This window comes from Mangifera indica, chromosome 13 (assembly GCF_011075055.1).
Source record: "Mangifera indica cultivar Alphonso chromosome 13, CATAS_Mindica_2.1, whole genome shotgun sequence".
NCBI classification, from domain to species: domain Eukaryota; kingdom Viridiplantae; phylum Streptophyta; class Magnoliopsida; order Sapindales; family Anacardiaceae; genus Mangifera; species Mangifera indica.
The window spans coordinates 7,667,744-7,678,672 of record NC_058149.1 but is presented as its reverse complement, the minus strand read 5'-3'; the positions used below and the strand labels follow the sequence as shown (position 1 = coordinate 7,678,672).

The following is a 10,929-nucleotide window of genomic DNA, read 5'->3' as shown; positions in this document are numbered from 1 at the left end:
CCCCTCCTCGCCCCTCCCCGTTGCCATCCCTACTGGTGATATCATTTAAATAGATAAAATTTTTCCAAAAGTTCAAAATACTGAAAATTATTAAAGAATGACTTGTTGTATAGGAAAATTAATTAAAATAAGTAAAAATATTTCTGTTTATACATTTTTAAGCCAATCATTCTATTTTTTTACTTTTATAAGCAAACCAAAATTTTTATTCTAATAATACTTTTTATTCACTTTACTTAACTAATCTACTTTTGTAATTTTCATCATCATCTCTTTTCTCAACACTCTTTTTCTGTCAACACTCTAACGACAACACATTTTAATTGTTTCTTTGTCATTCATCATCATCATATAGCAAGTAAATTTCTTTTAAGTTTCTTTTATATAAATAGCAACCTGTATTAAAGAAACTGTGAAGCTTATAACTTTTCTAAGAATTAAAAGTTAAAAACTTTAATGATGATCTCTAAGTGCTTGAATCTTTTTATAAATACTTACATTATTTGTACATTCAATAGTTTTGTTACCCAGATTTAAGTGAAAATGGAAATCGCTATATATTTTTGGTAAATTACGTGGTTTGCGTTTGTGTGGTTTTGCGTTTGTGTGATTTGTGTTCGCGTGGTTTGCGTTCATGTGGTTTGCATTTGCGTGGTTTGTATGGTTTTCGTTTACATGGTTTGTATTTGTGTGGTTACTTAATTATTTTAAATTTTGTGTGTGTAGGAAAAATGGGAAAACTAATATATTTGCTTGGATATGATAGATATGGAGTTAACGAAGGTGATAACAGTTTAAAATATATTTGTGGAGTTCAAACATTTGTATCAATAGTAAAAAAATAAATTATGATGGATTTGTAGAAGCAGTGTGTTCTCGTTTGTGCATTAATCGAAGTTATAATATTGTAAAAATTTATATGCAAAATCCAACCATCTATAGTGATGTACTATATTTGTTAAAGGATGATTTTGATATTTAGATTATGATGAGGTTATTAAAGACACATAAAAGGGATCTGTTATTTCTTACCGTGTTTACAAGGCCTACAGAAGTTAGAACCAATATGTAACAACAGCGAATTGAACCACAACTAGGAGTTCAATCATTTGAAGCAATATGGCAGGTTCATATAATTTTCCTATTTCTGTGCATGATGTTGAATTATACACTTATAATATTTTTTTGATCATGTAGAGACTTCTAATAATCAACTTACTCCGTGGGTAGAGGAGAAAATAACATGTCATATCCTTAGATCAACTAATATGGTTGTCAAACCAATTACTATGCATAGATATGAAGTGCACGGTGTGGGCTAGTCGGTCGCTATAGTGGATCTATGTGTGAGAGAGTGCAGTTGTAAGAAATTTCAATTGTCATATATTCCATGTACACACGTTGTAGTCGTGACTAGGTTCCATAATCTTTTTGATTGTTATCAATGGGTAAACAAATACTATTCAACAGAATATTGGCAAGCTGTAAATAAAGATAGTGTTGAACCACTCAGAGATCCTTTTGAATAGGTACATCTAGAGGATTTTCCTATGGTCCTTCCATCTCCAATGCAACATCAATGTTCAAATCGACCATCGGAACACAATAGGAGACCATCTCAGGGGGAGGAAGTATGTCAGCCTGATTATAGTTGGTGTCACAAGAGTGGACATACTTAGATTACATATACGAACCCTTTATCCGAGACAAGTAGAGGGTAAGCAATATCACGTGCTGGTCTTCCATAGCCTTTTAGGTATCAAATTGTTATACATTACATTTGTATTTAAAGTGTTTTTAAACTATCATGTTTTATGTGTCTTGTTACAGGTGTTCAGGGTGTGCGAGGCTGGGTGAATTTGCACTCCAGTGTTGCGAGGTGTTGAACTGTGACAAATTTTATTTTATTTTTGTATTATAAACTTTTTAAACATTCAATGGTTATTATATGGTATTTTAACATTTTAAAAAAATTTCGGCATATTCTCCCCTATATTATTTCCATTATCCATATCTTTTTCTTCTTCCTCTTTACATTTAATCCAAAAATACACTCCAATATATATATATATTCAATCCACCCAAACTTAGTTCCAAAGCATGAATAGTATGAAATAATAAAATGATAACATGATAATCAACAAAATAAATATACATCGACCATTTACCATGCAGCCAAAAAAAAAATATATATATATACATCAACCATGAAACAATATCAATCAATGCGTCCGTGAGCAAAAATCTTAGATGCGTCATCTTGCACAAACGAATAGTGTCAGAGGTTGCATAGTCAAATGGGTGCTCGGTGGCTAAGTACTCCATCATCATAGTGTGAAGACTCCATAATCACCCGAGGCTGTGCCCTGCTGCGAAACATCGGTACATCGATAAGCGTGAACGACTCCATGTTAAGGTCATCACTCTTAACCTCCCATTAGCTAGTAGCATTATCGCGCCATCATCTCAATAAACCTATCTGTGGAAGTTATGAAATTAACTGAAGAGTCGTATGCAGTCATAGTCCATGCTTTGAGGTTAATTTCATCGCACGCCCAATGTTGACAATCGTAATTAATAGGAATGTACACTTGTAAAAAGAATAACCAAAAGTTAGTAATGTGTTACCAATTATATAATTTTGAACAAATTTGTGACTTTGTCAACTTTCGCCCATGGAATGTATCCCGTATCTCTTGCCTGATCTAACAGCTGTGAACTTATCCCTTCAATGGGATCTAGTAATAGTCGAGGCCATTGAAAGTTTTCATAGGTAGCCACATCTCGATCTTGTAAAATATGTGGTAGCCAATCATTCCCAAACGTATTACACATGTCTAATTAGCAGTGGGGTACGAATGACGCAACATAACTAAGTAATTATGCATATGCTGAAAATACAACAAAAACATACATTATAATTACATTGTTTATAATAACGACATTGCATAAATATAATATATGTTGATAACTTAGTCACCTCATCCGTTAGCCACTTATTTTCTGTGCAAATCTTATCCCACCAGTCAAGCTTCTTGTAAGGGCCATGCAAATAAGTTAATGTTATGTCATCACTGTCAGCGTTATTATGCCATTGCCCAAAATCAATATTCATTCGTTGGTTTCCTTTTCGTGACTGGCGTTGTGTCATAGGATTAGTAAACGGGCTGAGTAGTGCTCAACCCTTCTTGATAATTCTGCCCCGTAATGTCTTTCAAGTACTCGATTGAGGCTATATTGGTGTCTCCATAGGTTTACACTCAATTACCACTTTATAATCATCATGTGGACATACATCATCATCTTGGGCCATCTCAATAATGAGCTTAGTCGACTCATTCTGTGTTATCATGAAAAATTATTATCATTATCATCGTTGCATTTTAAATATTAATCATATGTTTTTTTTATTTTTTTTACACTAACCTCATCTCTAAGGGTGGCATAAAACATACGTTACATCTTTGCAATCTTTGTTTCAATGGATGTTTGTCACTCTTCAAACTGTCTAAAACGTTGCTCCACTATTTCCATGAATCCATATAACATTTCCTCAAAACGAACATTTTTAGTAGTAGATATGATTCTAATATATATGGCATCAAGAGATCTTCTAGTAGTTTGATGCGGGGACATCGACGATTGATGTGTGGATCAACGCTCTGACCTGGTAACTGGTGATGCAGTCCATCTAAACATGACTGGACTGTGTACATGTGTGCTTTGATGTGCATGGTGAGGATATTGGATTGTACCGCTAGATTGAGTAAGGCTACGATCATCATCAGATTCTTCTGTATACCCCATGTAATCCATAACCTTTCTATACCACATCGATTGTGTCTTTTTGGTAGATGGAATCAACACAGGAGTGACAACATTATAATAAATGTTTCAATAAATGTATCAATTTTTATAATATAACAAATTTACTTCTTATTATGTTAAAAATAAATTAACGTACATGAGAAGCCCCAAATATGTGGTTAACAAGATCTTACCTTAATCGCTTAAGTGACTATTATTTCAATATGCGAGGGATCCTATCTTTGGACTTGCAAGCTGCGAAACCCCCCAGGTTATTGAATAACTTGTAAAATGAAATTTGTAAAATAAATAACATAAGTAAAAAAGTAAAATGAATAACCCCCTAAATTTAAGGATTTCCATTTCAACATGCGAGGGATCAATAGAATTTGTAGAATAAATAACATAAGCAAACCAAAAAAGTAAAAGTAATATAAATATAATTTAATCTCATATTTATCTCTAAGGTTACCAGAAATACAACTGTAAATCCCTTTAACGCATAAGTTTGCACTAGAATATCTAGATCGTATGCTCAATGCTTATTCATAACTTCTTCATACCGTTTCTCCACTGCTCAACTCATTGATTCCGCTATCAACTTTCAAACTATAGTCCTCTATGGAAATCTATTGAAACTATCATAATCATTTACTAACTGTATTATATGTTCTGATACCACTTTTTGATTATTTGCTCCTAATAATCCATAATATATTAGATACAATACAACTATTTTGACAACATCTTCATTATTGTTTCCCCATGCTTTAGACATTAAACTTTTATTGAGATCACCATGAGTCACAGATCTGCCACTTGGAAAGTATTTGTTTCTAAAATTCAATAAATTTGTTGTTATGTATTTAGTTATATCCGCTTCTCTACTAAATTTCAATTCAATAATCATAGTAAACTCAATTGGACTAAATCTACAATCGACCCCATTTAATTTAAACCAAAACACCTCTCCTAACTCACCCTTATTTACTTGTTGAAATAATACACTATGTAATAGGGTCGAACTATATCCATGCACTTCAAGATTTAAAAATGTCTGAAACATGTTTGTCTAAACAATATCTTTTGCTTTGAACTTAATTTTGCTCTTATATGTTTCATCATATCTTTATGACTACGAATATTGATTATAACTCTAAAATCATGGGCATCATGAAATTGCCTCTCCCCCACTTGATCATTAATTGAAAATTTCTACAAAAACATATTTAAAATGAAATGTTATGAGTTTCATTCAATAAAGTTTAAATTTAATCAGGTATAAAGCAATATCACATTATGGGAATAGTATCATTTTGTGACATTACATAATGTGTGATTTTGTATGATTGCGTGACATTACACAGATGGTGGGACATTGTGAGGTTGGCGCTGACAAAGTAGCGTGGTTGGCATTGAAGCACAAAGGCAGTTGGAACTAGCGCGGTTTGCATAGTTGGCGTTGGCACGGTTTGTGCGTAGTTGGTGCAGTTAGCATAGTTGGCGTGCAGTTTGTATGGTTTGTGCAGTTTTGCATAGTTCCTAAAAATTTGCGTGATTTTCGTCTCTTCGTCGGTTACACTTTCAGACATCCATTAACATTGAAACTATATTTTTATATATCATTCAAAACATCCATATACATAAATCGGCAAATTTATGGTTCCACTGTAAAAACCCTAACCGCCATGACAACCACTATAATCGATGCACATTCTCAAAAAAAATATTTCATTTAATCAATAACACCTGACATTCAATACCCGTATACCCACAATAGATTATTTACACTTATTTGATAAAAATGACACAAACCAAATAAATAAAATAGCAAATGGTAACTAACTTGCGAAGCCATTGTCGATATATTGTTGCTTCTATATATTTTGCTGATTACCCCACACTACTTGTAGGATATTCGTCGGTGATTTCTAGTTTGTATTTTCCGATTTGTAATTTTGGCTTTTTCTTTTCCGTTTTCTACAAAAGTAACTTTCAAGTTTTCAACTTTGTATTTTTAACTTGTATTTTCAACATAAGGGTAAAATGGGTAAAAAATTTATTATTTGCTTAAATAGATTAAACTTTTGTATGTTGGCCTAAAAATGTATAAACGAAAATATTTTTGCTTATTTTAATTAATTTCCCTGTTGTATAGTCCATAAATTTGAATTGTTATTATAATAAATAGCCTTATAGTTTGTGCCAAGACAAGATTCTTCTTTTTCTTGTTAAATCGAAGCCCCTCAATTTTAAAACTATATTATTGATTCTAGGATGAATGGGCTAAAGTATAATAATGCCCTTAAATGTATTGTTGTCATGTCACATTGAAAAAATCTTACAAAATTATATACAAAGACTAAATATTAAAATAACATATAAAATAAAAAATTTTGAAAAAAATATACTATCAAATGTTTAGTGGATTTTTTTTATGTATAATTAAAATACCAAGGTCAAGTAATGTAATGCATTATTTCATTTACCTTAACAATCTTAATGAGTTAATTGTAGATTGATTATATAATAACTGATGAGTACGTATTTTCATATATGTATTTCCCTTACATTTAATTGTTTGGGAGTATTTTATGTTCTATTGTGTCAGTCTATGTTTATTTTTATGGGTAATACATGTTTGGATAGGTAAGAATAAATTAATTGAGCTTTTAATTAGAAAATTCTAAAATTTTAGTGATTTCAACCTTCTATGTTTCTTACAAGTGTTTAACCAACGTAGAGTTTTAGAAAGGAAGAGGCCTTCAGAGGTTTTGTAAAGGACGTCCTAAGTTTTTTGGAATGATATTATTGATTGAAATCTGAGTTTGTTTGGGTTTCCGAATGTTGCTTCAAAAGTAGATCTGGAAAGCTAGTTCATATCCTAATTATAGTAGGATTTCTGTTAGAACGTTGAACCTTTAAAAGGGCATGATTCAAGGCCTAAATTCATCTACACATCCTAAGCTACAATTCTTATAAAGGGGTCAAAGTCCAAAAGATCATTTTCCTATTCGAAACTAGAGTGGAAGTTATTGTTGGGATCCATGATCCCTCATCCTTAGTTGAATTGGATTTTTTCGACATGGATCACATAAAGACTTGGTCCAACTTCAAGAGGGAGTCGAATATAGGTCTAGAAGACTGGGAATACATGTGCTTTAGTTGGAATATTTGCCTTAATTTTAAAAGTTGGTTAGGCACCCCTTGTACATTTCTATTGGCTTATAAATATATCTCTTAGGCTGCTAGGTTAAAGAAGCAGAACAGAACATAGTTTTTATTTCTTTTGTGCTATTCATTCCATAATGTTTGGCTAAGTTCTTTGGTTCGATTTAAGGGAACTTCATTCCGATTGTCAAAAATGTGAGACTTTGTTCGTAATCTTATTCATTTATCAATTCAAATATCTATGTTTCTTTATTTTACATGTTAATGATTGCATGATTTACTTAATTAATAGGCCTATAAATTGATTGAATTGTGCAGTCTATAGCTAAACTGAATCCATAATTCATCAATTGTTATGATGTTTAGTTGGAGTAGCAACTACACAAGAACAATTATGACCTAAGTTTTTGGTGCTTGTTTAAAAAATATATAGAATGAATTAAATAACTTGATGTTTGTTAGATTTTATTTATCTTTAATTCATTCCTAATTTGTAACGCTATCGGTAAATTCATAAAGATTGCTTAATACCAACTGATTTATTGATAAGAATTAATTTGTGTGCTCGACCTTGATTAACAAAATTAGGAAAGATACAAATTGTTTGGCTTTGGTAATCTAGGGTTAAATATTTAAATAAAAAATAAAATTTATATATTAGAGGTCAGTGATCATTTTGCAACTATGGTCATTTCCACTGAATTGAGATTGTCTTTGATTGAATTTTTATTTCTCAATTCAGTTTTTAGAAATTTTTTTCTTCTTTATGAACTTACAAAAGTAAACCCCCTTTTCTTTTTTGTTAGTTATTTGTGATATTAATTAGATAATTTGATTAATTAGTCTCTGTGGATCGATTCTTACTTGTTGTTATTACTAATGGGTAGCAGATAAATTTAATTTTTGGTTGTGCTCGACACGCATCAAGATTTTGGCACCGTTGCAAGGGACTAGTTATAATCAGATTTGGTGTTTTCATTATTTTTATTGCTTCATTTAGTGATTGATAATATTATTATCATTCTTACCTTTATGAGTGAAGTTTGTGAGTATTTAGTTTATGGTTTCAGTGAACTGTAGAATTTTTGGTGGAATTAGGAGCATTACGAGTATTTGTTTTGAAGAAAATGACATTTTGCACAGGATTAGTGAATCCATTTAAGGATTCATTAGCCCCACCCTTTTGAGGCCAAAAAATGATTTTGATAGGGTTTTTGGCCATAGATTTTAAATTTTTTTTGCTTTTTCTAGTTTTTTTGTTGGTTTTAATTCTTTGTTAATTATTTATGTGAGTTTTAGTTTATGACTAGGTCCTTTCATCGTGGTGATTTAAATTTTGTTCCAGAAATTGAACAAACTATAAGTAGGTTAAGGAGAGAGGCTAGGCAGAATCATTAACAAGTAGGAGTTTCATTGCCTGATGTCAACATAGCCCTTGACTTAGTGTCTAGTAACTCAGCTAGTGATTCTAAAGTAAAAGATATGGTTGCAAATAATAGAACTTTGAAGGAGTTAGTTACTCCTAATTTAAATCGACAACCTTTGTGTATTGAGTACCCTAATTTAAATGTTGTGTTTGAATTAAAATCTGGACTAATTCATCTTTTGCCCAAATTTCGTGGTTTTGTCGGAGAAGATCCTTATAAACACCTTATGGAGTTCCATGTTGTTATTCTAGTATGAAACCAACTAGTGTGACAAAAGAACAAATAAAGTTGTGGGCCTTTCCTTTTTCCTTGGACGAATTTGCAAAACATTGGCTCTATGACTTGCCATCTAGAGCCGTTAATACCTGAAACAAATTAAAGAAGCAGCTTTTAGGGAAATACTTTCCTGCTTCAAGGGCTGCCAACATTAGAAAAGTGATATGCATTAATTGGCAGAATAATGAGGAGACCTTATATGAATATTGGGAGTGCTTTAAGAAGTTGTGCATAAGCTGCCCATATCATCAGATTCTTGATCAACTCCTAATCCAATATTTTTGTAAGAGTTTGTTACCAATGGATAAAAGTATGATTGATGCTGCTAGTGGAGGAGTGTTGGTGGATAAGACTTCAGAGGCTGCAAATAATTTGATTTCCAACATAGCAGCCAATTCACAACAATTCAAGACAAGGATGGATCATACATTAAATAAGGTTAGTAAGGTAAATACATCTAACCTTGAACGTTAAATTTTTGATTTAACCTTTTTGGTAAAACAAATGACTATAGGAAATATAAAAGCAATTAAAGTATGTACCTAACTTTATAAGAACAAGAGCTAGTCCAACAAGCTAAAACTATTGGAGGACTTCTAAGGTAGCCCTAGTGAAAATATGATCCATATTCCAATTCCTACAACCTAGGTTGGTGAGATCACTCTAATTTAAGCTACAAGAATTTAGCTACTCAGAATCGATACCAACTCTCATACCAGTTGAGGTAATAATCAACCCAGTCTTCAAATATGTCATTTAATGATATTATTAAAGTGCTAGCTAACAATATACAACAATTTCAACATTAGATGAGAAACAATATTTAAAATATGGAGAAATATATTACTCAACTGGCAATATTAGTGAGCAACCTTGAGGTTCAGGGGTTTGGGAAATGGACTTCTCAAACAATAATGAACCTGATACAAGAATCAAAAACCATAACATTAAGGAGTGGAAAGGAAAGAAAAACTTCCAGTCAAAACACTCTAGTTTCGACCAAGAGAAGACAAACGGAGAAGGAGACCGAAATTACTTTTGAAAAATTTTCCCAAGGTAAGTTCTCAACCAATTATGTAAAATTCTACTAATTCTATTCCTTCTCCTTTTCCTAGCAGATTATCTAAATCTAAAAAGGAAAAACAAGAAAATAAGATCCTTTAGACTTTTCAGAAGGTAGAAATGAACATTACTTTATTGGATGCCATTAAACAACTCCTAAAGTATGCCAAATTTTTTAAGGTGTTGTGTACTACAAAGAAAAGGTTGAGAGGTGATGAAAAGATTAGTGTAGGGGAAAATATGTTTGTAGTAATTTAGTGTAAGTTACTTAGAAAATGCAAGGATCCAGGTACATTCACAACTTTATATGTGATTGATAATTTTAGATTTGAACGTGCCATGTTAGATTTAGGAGCATCTATTAATGTCATCCATATTCAATTTATGCATCCTTGAATTTGGGTCATTTGAAAGAAACAGGTGTAATTATTCAATTAGTTGACCATTCTAATGCATACCCTAAGGGGGTAGTTGAGGACCGTTCAATAGTAGCTTTATTAAAGACTTTTTATAGATTGCTTATAGAATGAGGTCCCATTTAAGTTTAAACAAGGGTGTCAGGAAGCTTTTGATAAGTTGAAATCTGTAGTGACTATAACTCCCATCATACAACCCCTTAACTGGACCTTGCCGTTAGAGATAATGTGTGATGCCAGTAATTATGTAGTGGGAGCAGTTTTAAGGTAATGAGTTGACAAGCAATCTCATGTGATTCATTATGCGTCAAGAACACTTAACGCAGCTTAGTGCAATTATTCTAAGACTAAAAAAGAACTTTTAGCTATTATGCTTGCATTAGATAAATTTTGGTCATATTTACTTGCTTTTAAAGTGATTGTGTTTTTAGATTATGTAGCTTTAAAACATCTGTTAGCAAAGAAAGAATTAAAGCCAAAACTGATTAGATAGATTCTTCATTTACAAGAGTTTGATCTTGCAATCAAAGATAAGAAAGAAGTTGAGAACCTTGTTGTGGACCATTTGAGCAGATTGGTGAGAGAAGAAAATCCTAAGCCATTACAAGAGTTTTTCCCTGGTGAGTAATTGTTTTCTCTAAAAGGTACGATTCCTTGGGATGCTGATTTGGTAAATTATTTAGTTGCTGGAACCTTGCCTAATGATATGACTAGAGCTAAGAGAGACAAAATTAAGAGTGAGGCAAAATATTATAGGTGGGATGATTTGT

At 32.0% G+C, this 10,929-nt stretch overlaps 1 long non-coding RNA gene and 1 other non-coding gene across 2 annotated transcripts; one reads left to right on the top strand and one right to left on the bottom strand.

The window, feature by feature from the left end:
• Positions 1 to 444: 444 nt before the first annotated feature.
• On the top strand, positions 445 to 1,993 carry LOC123193816. Its single transcript, XR_006497152.1, has 2 exons — positions 445 to 1,717; positions 1,831 to 1,993. It is a non-coding gene; the product is annotated as an uncharacterized LOC123193816 (long non-coding RNA).
• Positions 1,994 to 8,828: 6,835 nt separating this feature from the next.
• On the bottom strand, positions 8,829 to 8,935 carry LOC123195361. Its single transcript, XR_006497431.1, has one exon. It is a non-coding gene; the product is annotated as a small nucleolar RNA R71 (small nucleolar RNA).
• Positions 8,936 to 10,929: the final 1,994 nt, after the last annotated feature.